General features: G+C 43.0%; 1 pseudogene; it reads left to right on the top strand.

Moving 5' to 3' along the window:
- Positions 1-16,436: 16,436 nt before the first annotated feature.
- Positions 16,437-16,559, top strand: LOC135051972 (5S ribosomal RNA; annotated as a pseudogene).
- The last annotated feature ends 2,642 nt before the right edge of the window (positions 16,560-19,201 follow it).

The following is a 19,201-nucleotide window of genomic DNA, read 5'->3' as shown; positions in this document are numbered from 1 at the left end:
TCCAGCTCTAAATCTATCCACATCACACATATTACATTTCTCTGTCAGTATGTCTCTCTCTTCAGTAATGTGGTAGCCCACATCACTGTCCCCCTTTCTGGCTCACTGTTAGACCTGCAGGTGACTTTTGCTTAGTGCTGCATGCAGGAGCGGTTTTAGCTGCGGGCAAGCATGGTGGCCGCAGTCACCCACAGGCGTCCCCTGCACCCCAGCTGCAGCAGGTACTGTGGGCTGCGTGGGCACCTGCTACAGCCGCACCATTGACAGAGACAGCCAGATACTAGAGGTCCCACTTGACCACTAGCATCTGGAGGGAGTCAGACGCTAAAGGTCAAGTGGGAGTTCTAGCGTCTGACTGTTTCCCACACAGCCCATAATGCCTGCTGCAGCTGGGGTGCGTGTGGCATATGAATCCCATGGCAATGAGCAAGAACCCCTGTGGCAATGAGCAGGAGACCCCTGGCAATGAGCATAGGACCCCTGGCAATGAGCAGAAACCCCTGGCAATGAGCGTGGAACCCAGACCATGAAACCCTGACAACAAGCAGAAAACCCTTGGCAATGAGCATGAGACCCCTGGCAATGAGCATTAGACCCCTGGCAACAAGCATGGAACCCAGAGCTGGAAACCCTTGGCTATGAGCATTAGACCCCTGGCAATGATCAGGTAATTTCAAAGTAATTAGAAGCCTTACTGTGGGGCATAATTTGTAAGGGACATTATTGTGTGTGGGGCATAAAATGGTCTCACGTGCATTACTGTATGTGGTATAATGTGTAATGGGCATTACAATGTATGGCATAATATGAAATGGGCATTATAGTGTGTGGCATAATGTGTAATGGGCATTATGGTGTGTGGCATAAGTTGTAATAGGTTTTACGGTGTGTGGCATTACAGTGGGTGGAATAACGTGTAATGGGCATTACAGTGTGTGGCATAATGTGTAATGGGCATTATGGTGTGTGACATAATGTGTAATGGACGTTACGGTATGTAGCATAACGTGTAATAGGCGTTAAGGTGTGTGGCAAAATGTGGAATGGGCATTATGATGTGTGGCATAATGTGGAATGGGCATTACGATGTGTGGCATAATGGGCATTATGCCACACATCAGCATAATCAGTAATGGGCATTTCGGTGTGTGGCATAATGTGTACTGGGCATAATGGGTGTGGCATAATGCATAATGGGCATTGTGGTGTGTGGCATAATGTAATGGGTGTTACAGTGTGTGGCATAATGTGGAATGGGCATTACGGTGTGTGGCAAAATGCATAATGAGAATTATGATGTGTGGCATAATGCGTAATGGACATTACAATGTGTGGAATAATGTGTAACAGGCATTACGGTGTGTGGCATAATGAATAAGGAGTATTACGATAAGGAGGAAAAATGACAAATGTAAAGGGCATTAATCAGGTTTTTTGTTTTCCTGTGTTTTTGTTTTTCCTGTGTAAGGGGCTCTACCTGATGTAATATGTATAAGGGGTACTGCTGTGTGGTGTAATGTGACTGACGGACACTACTGTGCAATGTAATGTAAATTGGTACTATTCTGTGGCCACGCCATTTCCCCAGAAGCCATGCCCTAATTTTTGGGCGTGCATTAACCCTGTTTTGCATTGGGGGAACCAAAGGAAATCTTCGCCCTGGATGCCACAAGGTCTAGAACCGGCCCTAGCCGCATGTACTGTAGCACATACATTGTCATACAGCATGTTTCATTAGCATAATATATGTTCATTAGCATATAACATCTTTTCATTAGCATATAATATATAGTGTGCACCCAGGGAAATCTGGTGGAGAGGGACATTAGTGTATATTTCTAGTAGTGTACCCTAGCGATTTGATCACAATTATATGTATATCTGTATTAAGCTGTTGTTATTTTTACATTGTTTGCTACTGTGTTTATTATGATTGCTTAGCAACAGCGACTTGATCAAATGATAGTACTAAACAGGGGCAAATGCAGGATTTACTGGGGGGGAGGGGGTGTCCGTACTGCACACATATGCACATTGCAGACACATACATTGCAGACACGCACACACACACACACACACACACACACACACATACACAATACACACACATACATAGCACACCATACTTACAGACTTTCTAGCTGCCCCCACGCCAACATATTTAGTACACCATACACACACACATACACATTGCACACACTTACATAGCACACCATACACACATACACATTGCACACACAGCGCACCACACACATAAATAGCATACCATACACACTGCACACACACAAGCATATACATAGCACACTATACACATACACAGTACACCACACACACATACACGCTGAACACACAGCTCACCACACATACATACATACATACATACATACATAACACACATACACATTGCACACACTTATATAGATAGCATACCACACACATATTGCACACACACACACATACTGTACATAGTACACCACACAATGTGGCACACATACACATTACACACACAGCATACCACACACACATACATAACACACCATACTTGCTGACTTCCTGGCTGCTCTCCCCAGGAGAGAGCAGCCAGGTCGGCTCAGTGAGGGGGGGTGCGTTGCAGGGGCGATGACATGACACAGGGGGCAGGGTAGAGACAAGGGGCAGTGCGGGTGCGAGGTGGCCGAGACACGTCATTGTATCCACCCACATCTCCCAGTGGACCCAGGAGAGTAGGCAAGTGTGCCATATACACATACACATTGGAAACACTCCTATACATAGCATACCACACACATTGCACACACACGACATACATAGTACACCACACATACATATTGCACGCACAGCACAGAACATATACATTGCACACAAATACATAGCACACCACACACATACACATTGCTCACCACAGCACACGTGTGCTGTGTCCTGAAGAAGTTGACCCAAATGAAACACACTTTGGCGTTGTTTATACCTGAGTTGTGGAAGTCTCTGAGTGCTGCCCTCACCTTGTCTATATTTGGGGCTGCATATTCCAGAGGAGGGCACCGCAGCGGATACCCATGGTGGAGGAGGAGTGCCGGACCGTTACTTGAAGTATATATATATATATATATATATATATATATAAAGAAATCTCTGTGGAGCGCACTTATCATTTCCAGATTCCAGTTTTGGATCCCTATGCATGCAGACCTATAGGACGTTTTGCTGGAAAACAAAAGTGAATTATTCACATCCAGTCCATAAGTGGATCCTTCCTTGTGGGATTTACAGATATTTAGAAAAATTGCTGGAATAGAGATATAACGAGGCTTGATAAATAACTAATATATCCACATTTGGTAGAAGAGTATATTTTACCAGGTAACCTATAATAAGGAACCCCTCCTAATATCGTTATGTTATGAGAATCTTCCACCCAGGCCCGGCGCTACCCGCTCAGCGAAGGGATGCAGTGCAGGGAGGCGCCGGGACGGAGAGGCGCTCCCCCTGCTCTGCATTCCTTCCCTGCTGCGCCGTCCTGTCCACCCCCCCCCCCCCCTCCTCCTGCTGCTGTGCCTGTCACTGTATGACAGGCACTGGCTGCGGCACCTGCATCATGAAAATCCTCCTCCCTCCCCTCCCCTCCCCTCACCTGTGTGACATGACAGCGCTGTGCACGGCACAGAAGGGGGCGGAGCTAAGCGGGGCAAAGGGGGAGGGGCTAAACGGGCCAGAAGGGGCGGAGCTACACAGACCAGGCTGCTGTAGTGTAGGGAGACTGGCTTAGGTAAGTGAAGTGTGAGAGTGAAATGTGTGTGTGTTATGTCTGTGTGCGTTTATGTGTGCTTTAAGGACGCTACTACTACATGGGGGGCATTACGTGTAACGACGCTACTAATGGGGGCCATTGCGTGTAATGACGCTACTACTGGGGGGTCATTACGTATAAGGACGATACTACTACTTGGGGGCATTATGTATAGGACGCTACTATTACTGGGGGGGCACTACGTATAAGGATGCTACTACTGGGTGGGGGCATTATGTATAAGGACTGTACTACTACTGGGGGTGCACTACGTATAAGGATGCTACTACTACTGGGGGGGCATTATGTATAAGGACGCTACTACTACTGGGGGGGCATTATGTATAAGGATGCTACTACTACTGGGGGGGCATTATGTATAAGGATGCTACTACTACTGGGGGGCATTATGCATAAGGATGCTACTACTACTGGGGGTGCACTACGTATAAGGACGCTACTACTACTGGGGGGCATTATGCATAAGGATGCTACTACTACTGGGGGGGCATTATGCATAAGGATGCTACTACTACTGGGGGGGCATTATGCATAAGGATGCTACTACTACTGGGGGGCATTATGTATAAGGATGCTACTACTACTGGGGGGCATTATGTATAAGGATGCTACTACTACTGGGGGGGCATTATGTATAAGGATGCTACTACTACTGGGGGGCATTATGTATAAGGATGCTACTACTACTGGGGGGCATTATGCATAAGGATGCTACTACTACTGGGGGTGCACTATGTATAAGGACGCTACTACTACTGGGGGGCATGACATATAAGGACGCTACTACTACGGGTGGGGCATTACGTATAAGATGAATAAGATTGTGCAACATTGTGGCGTAATTTTGAATGGGGGTACTATTGTGTGGCTATGCCCCTTACTTGTGAGACCACACCCCTTTTCCCGGCGCGCGCCAAAGGAATATGGGAGGGCGCAAATTTATAGTTTGCAGGGGGGCGCCGAACACCCTAGCACCGGCCCTGTTTCCACCTCAAGTATAAAGAATAAGGAATCCCACTAAATGTTGTCATAATATGGGACTCTTCTTCCTCAAGTTTTCTATTCTATTTCATAAACAATTCTTAGCACAATAATTGATCCAATTAAAATCCTTTACCTTCTATGAATGATGCAGCATTTTTCAAAATAAATAGAGAGCTGCCTTTTAAAAAACACCCCCGAAGAAGTCGCTATAAGACAAAATGCATTGGGTGAAAGCTCCTTTATTTCTTAATTTTCTTTACATGAATAATGTTGAATCACACAACTGTATTTTCAATGTAAATGAAATTTCTATTATCAATTCATTTTAATACAAATGTGAATTTAAACTATATTGTTCTTATAATAAAAAGACATATGTGTTTTAATACGGGTGTTTATATGTGTAAGGTCATCCTCTCTTAATAAATTATCCGGTAAAAATAAATGTAATTACATTAGTTTACAAAATAAGTGCGCTCCACAGAGATTTATTTTTATTTTTATTGATCTCTATCGACAAGGGATCCACTCTGTGTGGAAGCTTGCCCCTTTTTGGAAATATAACGAGATTGATTTTGGCAAATTTACAACTGACTAACTGATATAAAGAAAAGACCTTCAGTAGTGTACATTAAGAGCGCACTAAGGGATTATACTATTGTGTATATATATATATATATATATATATATATATATATAATGTAGAATTCTGATCCGCGCACACTGTAGTATGTCCAGAATTTATTAGTTAACTCATGTAGTGCCCGCTCATCCACTCCTGCCAGGAGTCGGGGGTTTCTAGGTAATGTCAAAAATAAGGAGAGCGCACCAGTGAATAATAATAAAAGGTAACAATTTACTTATGTAAATATCCACGTACATGTAAGTTTAGATTAATGCACTTAGCCACTCTCTCCGATAACTGCCGCAACGGTATACTCCTTCGGCCAGCGGGGTATTTCTCTCGGAGAAGCCGTCTGCTCTGTATCAGACGGGAACCAGAACTTCGTCTGCAGATGCAAGCCACGCCCTGTGCATTAATCTAAACTTACATGTACGTGGATATTTACATAAGTAAATTGTTACCTTTTATTATTATTCACTGGTGCGCTCTCCTTATTTTTGACAATATATATATATATATATATATATATATATTCAGCCTTTGTGCAAGATGTTCATAGGAATCCGAATAGTGGTTTGTCTCCATAGATACAGGTACATGTACTCTTGTGGGTCCTTGTTATTATTATCATAAATTAATTACTTAAAATACCTATCTTTCACCAAATACAGTATATCATCCATACCGGAATAATCAAACATTCATTAAAAATACATGTTTCGGGTGGAGATTTCACTCTCTGGTCCGCTCAATAATTTGTATCACTTACTTCAATTTACTGACTTGTATTTTATACTGATTAACTAATTAAATGACTCCAAGTAAGTAATCTACGGATCTTTTACTTTCCATTAACCGGACCTGAGAATTCCATCTCCTCCTTTACAATGTATAAACAGTTATAGATTGAATCATATAAAGCTCTACCAGAGATAATCGTATCTTGTAACATTACATTACAATGGTCACATAATACATAGCTCAAATGATACATTGTTGATACACACTAGTATTTGTTAGGGTCTCCTGCCCTGTGCTGCCACGTCGTCATGGCAACCGGGAGACAAGTGCTAGTGGAGTAACCTGAGCGCAGCTGATACTCCGGTTCGGGTCTTTTGCTGTGCAGTGGTTATAGGCTCTGTGCACGGCAGGGGATCCGGTGCTGGTTTTTGTGCTCACAGTCTGTGAGGTCTGAGTGGGGCGTGGACAGCACCTGCTTTATAAGGCCTCTTTTCAGGGTAAGCAGATGCTGCTGAATCTCTGTTGGTTAGTCAGTTCATGAAAGTTAGCCAGTACTGTGTAGCTTTGTATTTGTTTGTTGCTTACTGCAAAAAGGCCTGGGGATTTGGTATTACACTCTGCCAATCCAGACCTAGCAGTAAGACTGGAGTCAGTCGTTTAGCTTGCTGGGGTTCTGTTATTACTCTGTGAACTTAGCAAGTTTGCGGCTGTATTCTAACACTTGCCTGTCTAATCCTGTCTCACTGTGCTAGGTGTCAGGGGTCAGTTTAGTGGCAGTAAGCTTAAACCTGTGCACTGCAAGTGAGAATCAGGATTGTGGAGGCTCTCCTTGTGTCTATCATTCCATCTCTGACCAAGGAGTTTACTGCCACACCCGTTGGTAACCCTTTAGGGTTTTGCTGTTGCCCTTAGCAACAGCATTTCGGGTTCTCTACGTATTAAAACACAACATCTTGCTTTTTACATCTGAGCAGTTCTAATACAAGGGAGATACCCAGTTCCTTAGCCTCTGGGCTTCTCTGTTCACTGTGTGTGTATTTTGTTACCCTATCACCTTCTGTGTACGTTATGTCATATTCCCCAGTTTGTCTGTGAGTCCATTTGTTTTGCATAACAGTTCAAACACCAGTACATTCCTGCAGACACTGGAGTGCATAACAGTTCTGACACTAGTACTTTCCTGCAGGCACTGGTGTGCATAACATATTCAGCAGCCTAATACTCCTGTTGAAATTTTGTGGGAATATGGAGCATACCCCTCAAAATACGTTGCAACAGGTGGTCGATCAGGTGCAGGTCCTGACTCGGCAATTTAATGATTTGTCCATTAAAATGCACACCTCCCAGGCTGCTGGCGGAGCTCCCGCAGCAGCAGCACCTGCAGGGGTTAAGGAGCCGAAAGTAAATCTCCCGGATCGTTTTTCTGGAGATCGCTCGCAGTTCTTTTGTTTCAAGGAGAGCTGCAAGCTATACTTCCGGCTTAGGCCTCAGTCTTCTGGGTCGGAGATTCAGCGGGTGGGCATAGTGATTTCCTTGCTACAAGGAGACCCACAGGTCTGGGCATATGGGTTGCAGCCTGACTGTCCGTCGCTTAAAAGTGTTGATGCTTTTTTTACGGCACTGGGCATGTTGTATGATGACCCTGACAAGACGGCCTCAGCCGAGGCTCAGATTTCGATCCTTAAGCAAGGGCGAAGGCCAGTTGAGGTTTACTGTACGGAGTTTCGGAGGTTGGCCCATGATACCCAGTGGAATGACCCAGCCCTGAGACACCAGTACCGAAGAGGTCTTTCTAACCAGATAAAGGACCAACTGGTACAATATCCCTTGCCTGATAGCTTGGATCAGCTCATGCAGTTATCCATCCGGGTGGATAGACGGCTGAGAGAGCGTAGGCTTGAAAGGGAGACTGAGATTTCCTTCCTTCCCAAGGGAACCTCAGACTCTGAGGAATTTTCTGAGGAGCCTATGCAGATTGGGGCTACCCGCCTCTCCTCGCGTGAGAAGACGCGGAGGAGACAGCAGGGGTTGTGTTTGTACTGTGGGAATAAAGGTCATGTGGTAGTATCATGCCCAGAAAAGCCGGAAAACTTCAGGGCCTGAGGGTGATGGGAAATATCCTGTCAGGCCAGAAGTCAGAATTTCCCAAGAAGACTTTTATCATTCCGGTGACCTTGAAGATCCTCGGTCAAACTGTCAAGACTGAGGCCTTTGTGGACAGTGGGGCCGACGGGGTTTTTATGGACCGCCAATTCGCCCTAAAACACTCTGTTCCCTTAGTACCCTTGGCATCGGAAATTGAGATTTGTGGGTTAAACGGGGAACCATTATCCCAAGGTAAAATTACCTCTTGCACTAGCCAGATTTCTTTGTTTATTGGAGCCACACACTCTGAAAAATTGTCCTTTTATGTGACTGTCTGTACTTTTGCCCCATTGGTGTTGGGGTTACCCTGGTTAAGGGCCCACAATCCTCAATTTGACTGGGTCTCTGGGGAGATTCTTAGTTGGGGTACTGATTGTTTCAGGAGTTGCTTGAGCCTTCTAGTCAGGCTCTCGCAGCTAAGTTTGCCAGGATTGCCAGGGTGTTATGCAGATTTTGCGGACGTGTTCTCCAAAAAAGTTGCAGAGGTACTACCTCCCCATCGCCCCTATGACTGTGCCATTGATTTGTTGCCAAATGCTAAGCTTCCCAAGAGCAGGTTGTACTCCCTGTCACGTCCTGAGACTCAGGCTATGGCAGAGTACATTCAGGAGAACTTGGCTAAGGGATTTATCAGACCTTCACAGTCTCCAGTTGGGTCGGGGTTCTTCTTCGTGGGTAAAAAGGACGGTTCGTTGCGACCCTGCATCGACTTCAGGGAATTGAACCGTATCACGATTAAAAACTCATACCCACTGCCTCTCATTTCGGTCTTGTTTGACCAGCTTCGTACTGCCACCATTTTTTCTAAGATTGACCTACGCGGTGCGTACAATCTAATCCGAATAAGAGAGGGGGATGAATGGAAGACTGCCTTTAATACCCACTCAGGGCATTATGAATATTTGGTGATGCCTTTTGGGCTCTGTAATGCCCCGGCAGTCTTCCAGGATTTCATGAATGATGTGCTCAGGGAATATTTGGATAGATTCTTAGTTGTATACTTAGATGACATCCTAATCTTCTCCCATTCCCTGGAGGAACATCGGAAGCATGTACGCTTAGTCCTCCAGAAACTCAGAGACCACCGGCTTGGGGCGAAGCTGGAGAAGTGCGAATTTGAAGTTCAGCAAATCGCATTTCTAGGATATATTATCTCCCCAGAAGGTTTCCAAATGGAGGGTTCCAAGGTACAGGCAGTCCTGGATTGGGTGCAGCCCACTAGTTTGAAGGCGCTTCAGCGTTTCCTGGGCTTTGCGAATTTTTATAGACGATTTATCGCTGGATTTTCGTCTATAGTGGCGCCCTTGGTGGCACTCACTAAGAAAGGGGCGGATGTTGCTCACTGGTCTTGTGAGGCTAAAGCGGCTTTTGCCCGTCTCAAAAGGGCATTTGTTTCGGCCAAGGTGCTGCGACACCCAGATCCAGAGCGTCCTTTTGTGGTGGAGGTGGATGCCTCTGAGATGGGTATTGGGGCAGTGCTTTCTCAGATGGGAGTGTCTGATAATCGCCTTCATCCCTGTGCTTACTTTTCCCGTAAATTTTCGCCTGCCGAGATGAATTATGACGTGGGTAACCGGGAATTGTTGGCTATTAAGGATGCACTCGAGGAGTGGAGACACTGGCTTGAGGGGGCTAAGTTTGTGGTCTCAATTCTCACTGACCATAAGAATCTGGCATATTTAGAGTCAGCGAAGCGTCTCAATGCCAGGCAGGCACGATGGGCTTTGTTTTTTGCTCGCTTTAATTTTTTGATAACATATCGCCCTGGGTCAAAAAACATCAAGGCTGATGCGCTCTCGCTGAGTTTTGCTCCAATCCAGGAGACCACCGAGGAGCCGTTGCCCATTGTTTCCCCATCATGTATTAAAGTGGGCATTACCCAGGACCTCTTATCATTAGTCCTTAGAGCACAAGAGCAGGCTCCTCCAGACCTTCCGGTAGGTCTTTTGTTTGTGCCTCCTAGGTTAAGACAGCGAGTGTTCCTGGAATTCCATGCCAAGAAGTCGGCAGGTCACCCGGGTATTGCCAGAACTCGGGAGTTGCTATCTAGGGCGGTGTGGTGGCCCTCGGTGGCTAAGGATGTGGATCTGTGGGTTCGGGCATGTGACATCTGTGCCCGAAATAAGACTCCTAGAGGGGTTCCTGTTAGCCCATTACATCCACTCTCTATCCCATCTAAGCCATGGACCCACATTTCAATGGATTTTGTGGTGGACTTGCCCAAATCCTCGGGGATGACAGCCATCTGGGTTGTCGTTGACAGGTTTTCGAAGATGGCGCACTTCGTTCCACTGGTTGGGCTGCCATCAGCCAGACGCCTGTCTGAATTATTTATGCTGCATGTTGTGCGTCTCCACGGGTTGCCACTTGATGTGGTCTCTGACCGCGGATCCCAGTTTGTGGCCAAATTCTGGAGGGCATTTTGTTCCGATCTCCAGATTTCTGTCAGCTTGTCGTCAGGCTACCATCCGCAGTCTAATGGGCAGACTGAAAGGGTGAACCAGTCCTTGGAGCAGTTCCTCAGGTGTTATGTCTCCAAGTGTCAGACTGACTGGGTTGCTCATCTGTCCATGGCGGAGTTTGCCTATAACAACGCGGCTCACTCTGCTACAGGGATCTCTCCCTTCCTTTGTGTGTATGGGCATCATCCTAAGGCCAATTCTTTTGACCCCCTGGACTCCACGCCTGGTGGTTCCTCTGTGGTTTCGGTCCTTAGAGGTATTTGGCGGAAAGTGAAGAAAGCCCTTGTGTCTGTGTCATTAGTGACCAAAAGGGTTTTTGATAAGCGGAAAAGACCCTGCAGCTTCAAATTAGGAGACTTCGTCTGGTTGTCTACCAAGAATTTGAAGTTGAGACAGCCATCTCATAAGTTAGGGCCCCAGTTCATCGGCCCTTATAAGATCACCAGGGTTATCAATCCGGTGGCATTTCAGTTAGATCTGCCCCGTTCTTTGGGTATCAATAAAACATTTCATTGTTCCCTTTTAAAACGGGCGATTAGTAATCCTTCTTCCAGTGGAAGACCTTCCCCTCTTCTGATACGTGGCCAGAGGGAGTTTGTTGTTGAAAGGATTCTTGACTCCAAGGTGGTTCGGGGTCGGCTGTCATTTTTGGTGCACTGGAAGGGGTATGGCCCGGAGGAGCGGTCGTGGGTGCGCAGTTGTGATCTTCATGCCCCCAGACTGATACGCTCTTTCTTCTCGCAGTTCCCCGATAAACCCGGTGGTAGGGGTTCTTTGACCCCTCGTCAGAGGGGGGGTACTGTTAGGGTCTCCTGCCCTGTGCTGCCACGTCGTCATGGCAACCGGGAGACAAGTGCTAGTGGAGTAACCTGAGCGCAGCTGATACTCCGGTTCGGGTCTTTTGCTGTGCAGTGGTTATAGGCTCTGTGCACGGCAGGGGATCCGGTGCTGGTTTTTGTGCTCACAGTCTGTGAGGTCTGAGTGGGGCGTGGACAGCACCTGCTTTATAAGGCCTCTTTTCAGGGTAAGCAGATGCTGCTGAATCTCTGTTGGTTAGTCAGTTCATGAAAGTTAGCCAGTACTGTGTAGCTTTGTATTTGTTTGTTGCTTACTGCAAAAAGGCCTGGGGATTTGGTATTACACTCTGCCAATCCAGACCTAGCAGTAAGACTGGAGTCAGTCGTTTAGCTTGCTGGGGTTCTGTTATTACTCTGTGAACTTAGCAAGTTTGCGGCTGTATTCTAACACTTGCCTGTCTAATCCTGTCTCACTGTGCTAGGTGTCAGGGGTCAGTTTAGTGGCAGTAAGCTTAAACCTGTGCACTGCAAGTGAGAATCAGGATTGTGGAGGCTCTCCTTGTGTCTATCATTCCATCTCTGACCAAGGAGTTTACTGCCACACCCGTTGGTAACCCTTTAGGGTTTTGCTGTTGCCCTTAGCAACAGCATTTCGGGTTCTCTACGTATTAAAACACAACATCTTGCTTTTAACATCTGAGCAGTTCTAATACAAGGGAGATACCCAGTTCCTTAGCCTCTGGGCTTCTCTGTTCACTGTGTGTGTATTTTGTTACCCTATCACCTTCTGTGTACGTTATGTCATATTCCCCAGTTTGTCTGTGAGTCCATTTGTTTTGCATAACAGTTCAAACACCAGTACATTCCTGCAGACACTGGAGTGCATAACAGTTCTGACACTAGTACTTTCCTGCAGGCACTGGTGTGCATAACAGTATTTAATGAAAAAACAAGGAAATGAGTTGATAACATCTAAAATTGCATTCTGTGCATCCATAGGCAGCCTGTTTAAGCACACCAGCCGGGAAACAACCACTGCCGCTGTAGTGCAAAAGGCTACCAATGTAATATGTTAACCATGCAAGAAAGGCACAATGTCACATCCCTCATTTAAACCAAACACCACAAAACAATTTAGGGTGTAGACCCAGAAGGTCTCACATTGAGAGAGTCATTTTAATATATCTCCCTTTCTTTCATCTATTTTAATCTTTTCTATAGCCTTTAATGTAAAGCCCTTCATACTTGAACCACCACACTCTACAAAATGACATAGGACACTATGGATTTCTACTTTAGTCAAGATGTTCCTCATATGTTCTAATATTTGCAGTTTTAGCTGATGTTTGGTCTTACCCAAATACTGCTTGCTGCAACTGCATTCTAATAAATACACCACATCTGTATTTAAGCAGCGTAGTTTCCATTTAATCTTCCATGACTTATTATTAGCAGTTAGAAAATTGTTTATTATTATTACTTGCAAATTGGCTAACTTTACATTTCTTACAGGCATAGAAACCTTCTAATTTATTACATTGTGTACTATCCTTTATCGTATTAAGCTTGCTAGGTGCCAGTCTATTTTTCAGGGAACAAGATCTTCTATATACGACATGAGGATGAGATGGAATTATATCTTTCAAATGTGGATCAAGACACAAAATATCCCAATGCTACTGTAGAATCCTTTTAATTTCTTCTCCTTTTACATTGTATCTAGTAATCAAGGGAACCCCATAATTTACTCTTGTCAGTTCTGTTCTATCTCTCTTGCTTTTACCTGACATTTTCTAATTATAGTCTCTGGATACTTTTTCTTCTAAACCTCTGTCCATATATATTAACTTGTTCATCAAACTTCCCCATATCAGAGCAGTTCCATCGTAGTAAACTGTAAGTATGGTATATTTTCTAACCACTTTTTATAGTGGCAACTCTGGTAATGGACATAACTATTACGATCTATTACCTTGATATAAGTATAAGTCTTAATATCATCCCCAGTATTACAATCTGTACTAGTCCAAAAATTCAATTCTCCTTTGTTGAAAGTTTGAAGTAAAATGTAGATTGTAAACATTCTTATTCAAATATGACATAAGTTCATCAAACATGCTTTTTACTCCAGACCAAATAATTAGTATATCATCTATAAATCTTTTATATAAATAAATATAGCAGAAGTGATTTTATTTTCTATAATGTCCATTTCACATTGACATTCAGATGTGAAAGCATTGTATACAAGTATACCCCATGCAGGGAACTTGCAGGTGGTTAGAGTATTTTTGGATCATGATATAAATATTAGTGAAAACAAGCAAGTACTTATTTTGGAGTGTATTGAATACATACTCAAAAATAATTATTTTACATTTCAAGAGTCCTTCTTTAATCAGGAATGTGGAGTGGTGATGGGGACACGCTATGCACCGAGTCTAGCAAATTTACATTTAGGTAATGGGAAATGGACATTATAGAAAATAATATCCCTTCTGCTAGTTATATTTATCTATATAAAAGATTTATAAATGATATACTAATTATCTGGTCTGGAGAAAAAAGCATGTTCGATGAATTTATGTCATATTTGAATAAGAACGTAATACTGGGGAAGATATTAAGACTTATACTTATATCAAGGAAATAGATCAGAATAGTTATATCTATTACCAGAGTTGCCACTATAAAAAGTGGATAGAAAACATTCCATACTCGCAGTTTGTTACACTACGACAGAACTGCTCTGATATGGGGAAGTTTGACAAACAGGTTAATATCTATGGACTGAGGTTTACAGAAAATAAATTATCCAGGGTCTCTAATTAGAAAATGTTAGGTAAAAGCAAAAAAGAGAACAGAACTGATGGTATATAAACAAAAGAAAGCTGACAATACAATAAATTATGGGATTCCCTTGATTACAAGATACAATGTAAAAGGAGAAGAAATTAAAAGGATTCTACAGTAGCATTGGGATATTTGTGTCTTGATCCACTCTTGAAAGATATAATTCCATCTCATCCTCATGTTGTATATAGGAGATCTTGTTTCCTGAAAAATAGTCTGGCACCTAGCGAGCTTAATACGATAAAGGATAGTACACAATGTAATAAATTAGAAGGTTTCTATGCCTGTAAGAAATGTAAAGTTTGCCAATTTGCAAGTGATAATAATAAACAATTTTCTAACTGCTAATAATAAGTCATGGAAGATAAAAGGGAAACTAAGCTGCTTGACTACACATGTGGTGTATTTATTAGAATGCGGTTGCGGCAAGCGGTATTTGGGTAAGACCAAACACCAGCTAAAACGGTGAATATTGGAACATATGAGAAACATCTTGACTAAAGTAGAAAACCATAGTGTCCCATGTCATTTTGCAGAGTGCAGTGGTTCAAGTATGAAGGGCTTTACATTTAAGGCTATAGAAAAGATTAATATAGATGAAAGAAAGGGATATATTAAAACAACCCTCTCAGCATTAGGCCTATATATGATTCAATCTATGTATTTTTAAATATTGTATTGGAAGAAATGGAACTCTCAGATCCGGTTAATGGAAAGTAAAAGATCTGTAGATTACTCACTTGGAGTAATTTAATTAGTTAATCAGTATAAAATACAAGTCAGTATATTGAAGTAAGTTACACAAATTATTGAGTGGACCAGAGAGTGAGAGTTATTCCGGTATGGAGGATATTACTGTATTTGGTGAAGATAGGTATTTTAAATAATTAATTTACGATAATAATGACTTGGACCCAGAGGTATATATATATATATATATATATATATAGATGTATCTATGGAGACAAACCACACCCCCTGACAAAGTCCCAGTTGGACGAAACGCATTGAACATGGTTAAGGACATGGACGTTGTGACTTCACCCATGCCGAAGCTGGCAGGGATGAGAAATGGTGAGTTGAAAAGAGAGAAGAAAGACTCTGTGTTCAGGCACACTTTGTATAAATGAACTGTGTTAAAACTTAACTTTTATTTATATTAGTTATAAAATAAATCTACACAGGCTTTTGGACATAGACAGTCACCTATAGAGGAATTTACTGGTATTCGTATCTGAGTTTAAATACCCTCATTCACCAAACCTCATTCACATTAAATACCCTTAATGTGTACGCAAATCCAAGTGTGCCTTAGGTGAAAAATATTACAACATAGATATGCATACTATGTACTGTATATCAGGAGTACATATATCAAACACAAATGGAGACCTATTCACAAGACAATGCTTTAAGTTATCTCTAATATAACAGCTTACTGCAAAATGATTTGTTGCTGACTCTAACTGCATTGTAACCATTTGTAGAAGAGAAATAGCTTTTGCTAATCCTCAATGCATATCAATTGTCTGACGTATCAAAAGTCATCTTAAGAGCAAATGCTTGCTACAACATGTGTGTTTTGCTGACTTCTATTAATACACCAATCGTAATACATATGTAACAATCTTTTGTTATCATAGCCACTAATACTCTCAGCTAACCTGTTAGATATCACCACTTATTGCCAATGTAATTCAATTATCTCCATTGGTAAGATTAAAGGCTCCACTTTCTCCCTGTGCTGCAAACAGTAGACATCTGACTTACTTCTACAACCTTATTTCGTACCCCAGCTCTCTCATCCACTGTCCACTATAACATTATATGACAGTGGACAGCAGAAGTGGGGGTACCTTATCCTATCCCTACTGATCTCACTAGAGGACTCTCTCATCCATTGCCAGACATTAAGCTCTCTGCAATGCACTTGTAACAGAGACTCGGGGCAAACCAGTTGGACAGCAGAAATTCTCCCTTTTGGTCATAAACCACACGCTCTCTCATTTGTTGAATTCAATCACTACTGCCATACTTCACTGGCCACGCCCAATTCCATCTGATCTTGGAAGCAAAGCAGTGATAGGCCTGATCAGTACTTGGATGGATGGTTGACCACCTTGGAATATCAGGTGCAGTAATCAAACATTAGAATAAACAACAAACAGCAGAAGTGGTGGAGCAAACATAGACCTATACCTCTATCCTACATACCTTATTTTTCCTGCACAGGGATCTCTTACTATGGGGGTCATTCCGACCTGTTCGCATGCAGCAGTTCTTCTCTGCAGTGCAAACGGGTCGGAAATGCGCATGCGCGGCAGGCAACGTTGCCGCCAGCGATAAATGTGATCGCAGTGGCGATCGCAAGAAGATGGACAGGCGGGAGGTGTTCCGGGGTGGATACTCACTGTTTTCCAGGCATGGTGAGTCCAACGCAGGCATGTCAAGGCGTTTGGAGGGCGGATGTCCGACTCTTACTCTGGTCTTGTTTTGCAGGAAACTTTTTAAGCATAGCAGGGCTGCACAAGCGTTCGCAACCCTGCTATGCTAAAATACACTCTCCCATAGGCGGAGATTAGTTGATCGCACCAGCAGCAAAAAGTTGCTTGGTGCGATCAACTCGGAATGAGGGCCTATATCTCTCTCCAAATAACTCAGGAGGTAACATATCCATGAAGAAGTTACAATTGTACCCTACACATAAATGATTATAAAGTACTAGAAGCAATTTTGTTAGCAAAAAACCAAGAGAGCCGTTATAAAGGAGCACATCACTAATTACATACTGTTAAGTCTCCATTTGTGTTTGATATACAGTATGTCCTCCTGATATACATGGATATTATGCATATCTCTTGTAATATTTTTCACCTAAGGCACACTTGAATTTGCATAACACATTAATGAATACGTTTGGAGAATGAGGGCATTTAAATAAACCCAGTTACGAACACCAGTGAATTCCTCTATAGGCGACTGTCTATGTCCAAAAGTCTGTGTAGATTTATTTTATAACTAATATGAATAAAAATTAAGTTTTAACACAGTTCCTTTATAAAAAGTGTGCCCCAACACAGAGTCATTCTTCTCTCTTTTCATCTCACCATTTGTACTACTGACTCTGGGTGCACCACTCACACAAAATATAGTAGATAACCCCCATAGGGATCACTGATTAAGACACATTGTTGGTCTTTGCGGGGGCACCTATAAAAATATAACATCTGCAACTAACAGTCCTGTGCGGTGATCAACCCCATTAAGGAATGAGAGCTGGACAGATCAGTGCTACTGACGGAAGGTTCAGAGAAGCGGCTAAGTGACTGCTGAATTTTGCACTTGTGAGCTTAAACGTTGATGTATGTGAGCATTATATCAAGTAATAATTATTGCTTTTATCACACTCACGAGTACGCTCTCCATTTTTATTCATGTATGTGTCTCTCTCTTTAGACCCAAATGCTCTCATTAGATAACAGGTTACACAGGATCCAGACACCCAGGCAGAGAGGAGGAGAAGCTGGGATTCCTGTGTCACTTACAGCTGTCCCGCCCTTCCTGTCTCTCTCCTGGTCAGGAAGCTTCATTGGTAGCTCATGAAACTTGACACTCCTTTGTCTCTGCCTGCACTGCGTATTGTCCTGCTCACATTCTGGCTGCCGGATTCTGCTGCTGCACAAGAGGGAGAGCTAGTAATGCCAGTGTGCTCTGGCCGGGGGCCCCCTGATGGAAGGTGGTCTGGGGTACAGTATCCCCTGAGCCTTAATCTGGCTATGCAAGCGGACATTTTTATGAATTTATATACTAATTAAATATGTGCAGTTTTACACTATGTTAGCCTGTTAGAAAAATCTGATACAGTTGTGGTCTGTAACAGGTTATCGATAAGGGTAATAAGCAGACAAACTACAGACATGGCCAAATGTGTTACATGAAAAAAGAAGAATCTCTCTTTCACACATTTGCCACATTTTTCTCTGCAATAATTTGAAAGCGATAAAAGTAATTGACATCTATCGTTTATCTCATATTTAATAAAAATCAGACTTTGCCTGATTTTTTTAAAACTATTTGTAAAAGTGGATAATATAAATGTACAGCATATAGAAAGGCATTGTACATAATGATAGAAAGTTATCTTGTGTATCAATTTGCGCTATATGTTAAAGTACATCATAACCAGCAAAAATATAAACATTTCCACTTAATTTTTTAGAATTTTATAAGGGGAAAACAACATTAAAGGCAACTTCTAATATGTTACACAGTGGATTGAGGGGAGGGATTGGGTGAGAGGGGGAAAAAGGGGGGGTTGCAAATGTAGGGAAGGAACAATACTGCTGCAGTCCAAGCTGTAAAGAGGGTACATTAAAACAACAGGTGGATGGGTCAGACTAGCGTCTATAAGGGGTGATGAAGCCAAACTGAAGTATACATTTACCAGGTGCCTGGTAGCTGTCTATGAAAATATAGGTACCATGGTCCCCAAATTGCAAAAAATTTGGTCATAGAGTCATGAAGCAGGGCAGTAATGCACTCCATTGATGCTACAAACCACATTTTATTAATTACTGCTTGTATGGATGGAGTTGCAGTGTGCTTCCATTTGGTTGCTATTAAAAGCTTAGCAGCATTAAGGATGTGAGAGCAGAGTCTACTAGAGGGTCCAGAAATCCCCTCCATCGGTTTACACAGCAATGCATGTAAGGGCCCAATAGGAGAGGGAGTCTGGAGTATTGTATCAATGAGGGCGAAAACACTATTCAAATAAGGACTAATCACA

This window comes from Pseudophryne corroboree, chromosome 2 (assembly GCF_028390025.1).
Source record: "Pseudophryne corroboree isolate aPseCor3 chromosome 2, aPseCor3.hap2, whole genome shotgun sequence".
NCBI lineage: Eukaryota > Metazoa > Chordata > Amphibia > Anura > Myobatrachidae > Pseudophryne > Pseudophryne corroboree.
This window is presented reverse-complemented; position numbering and strand designations above follow the sequence as displayed.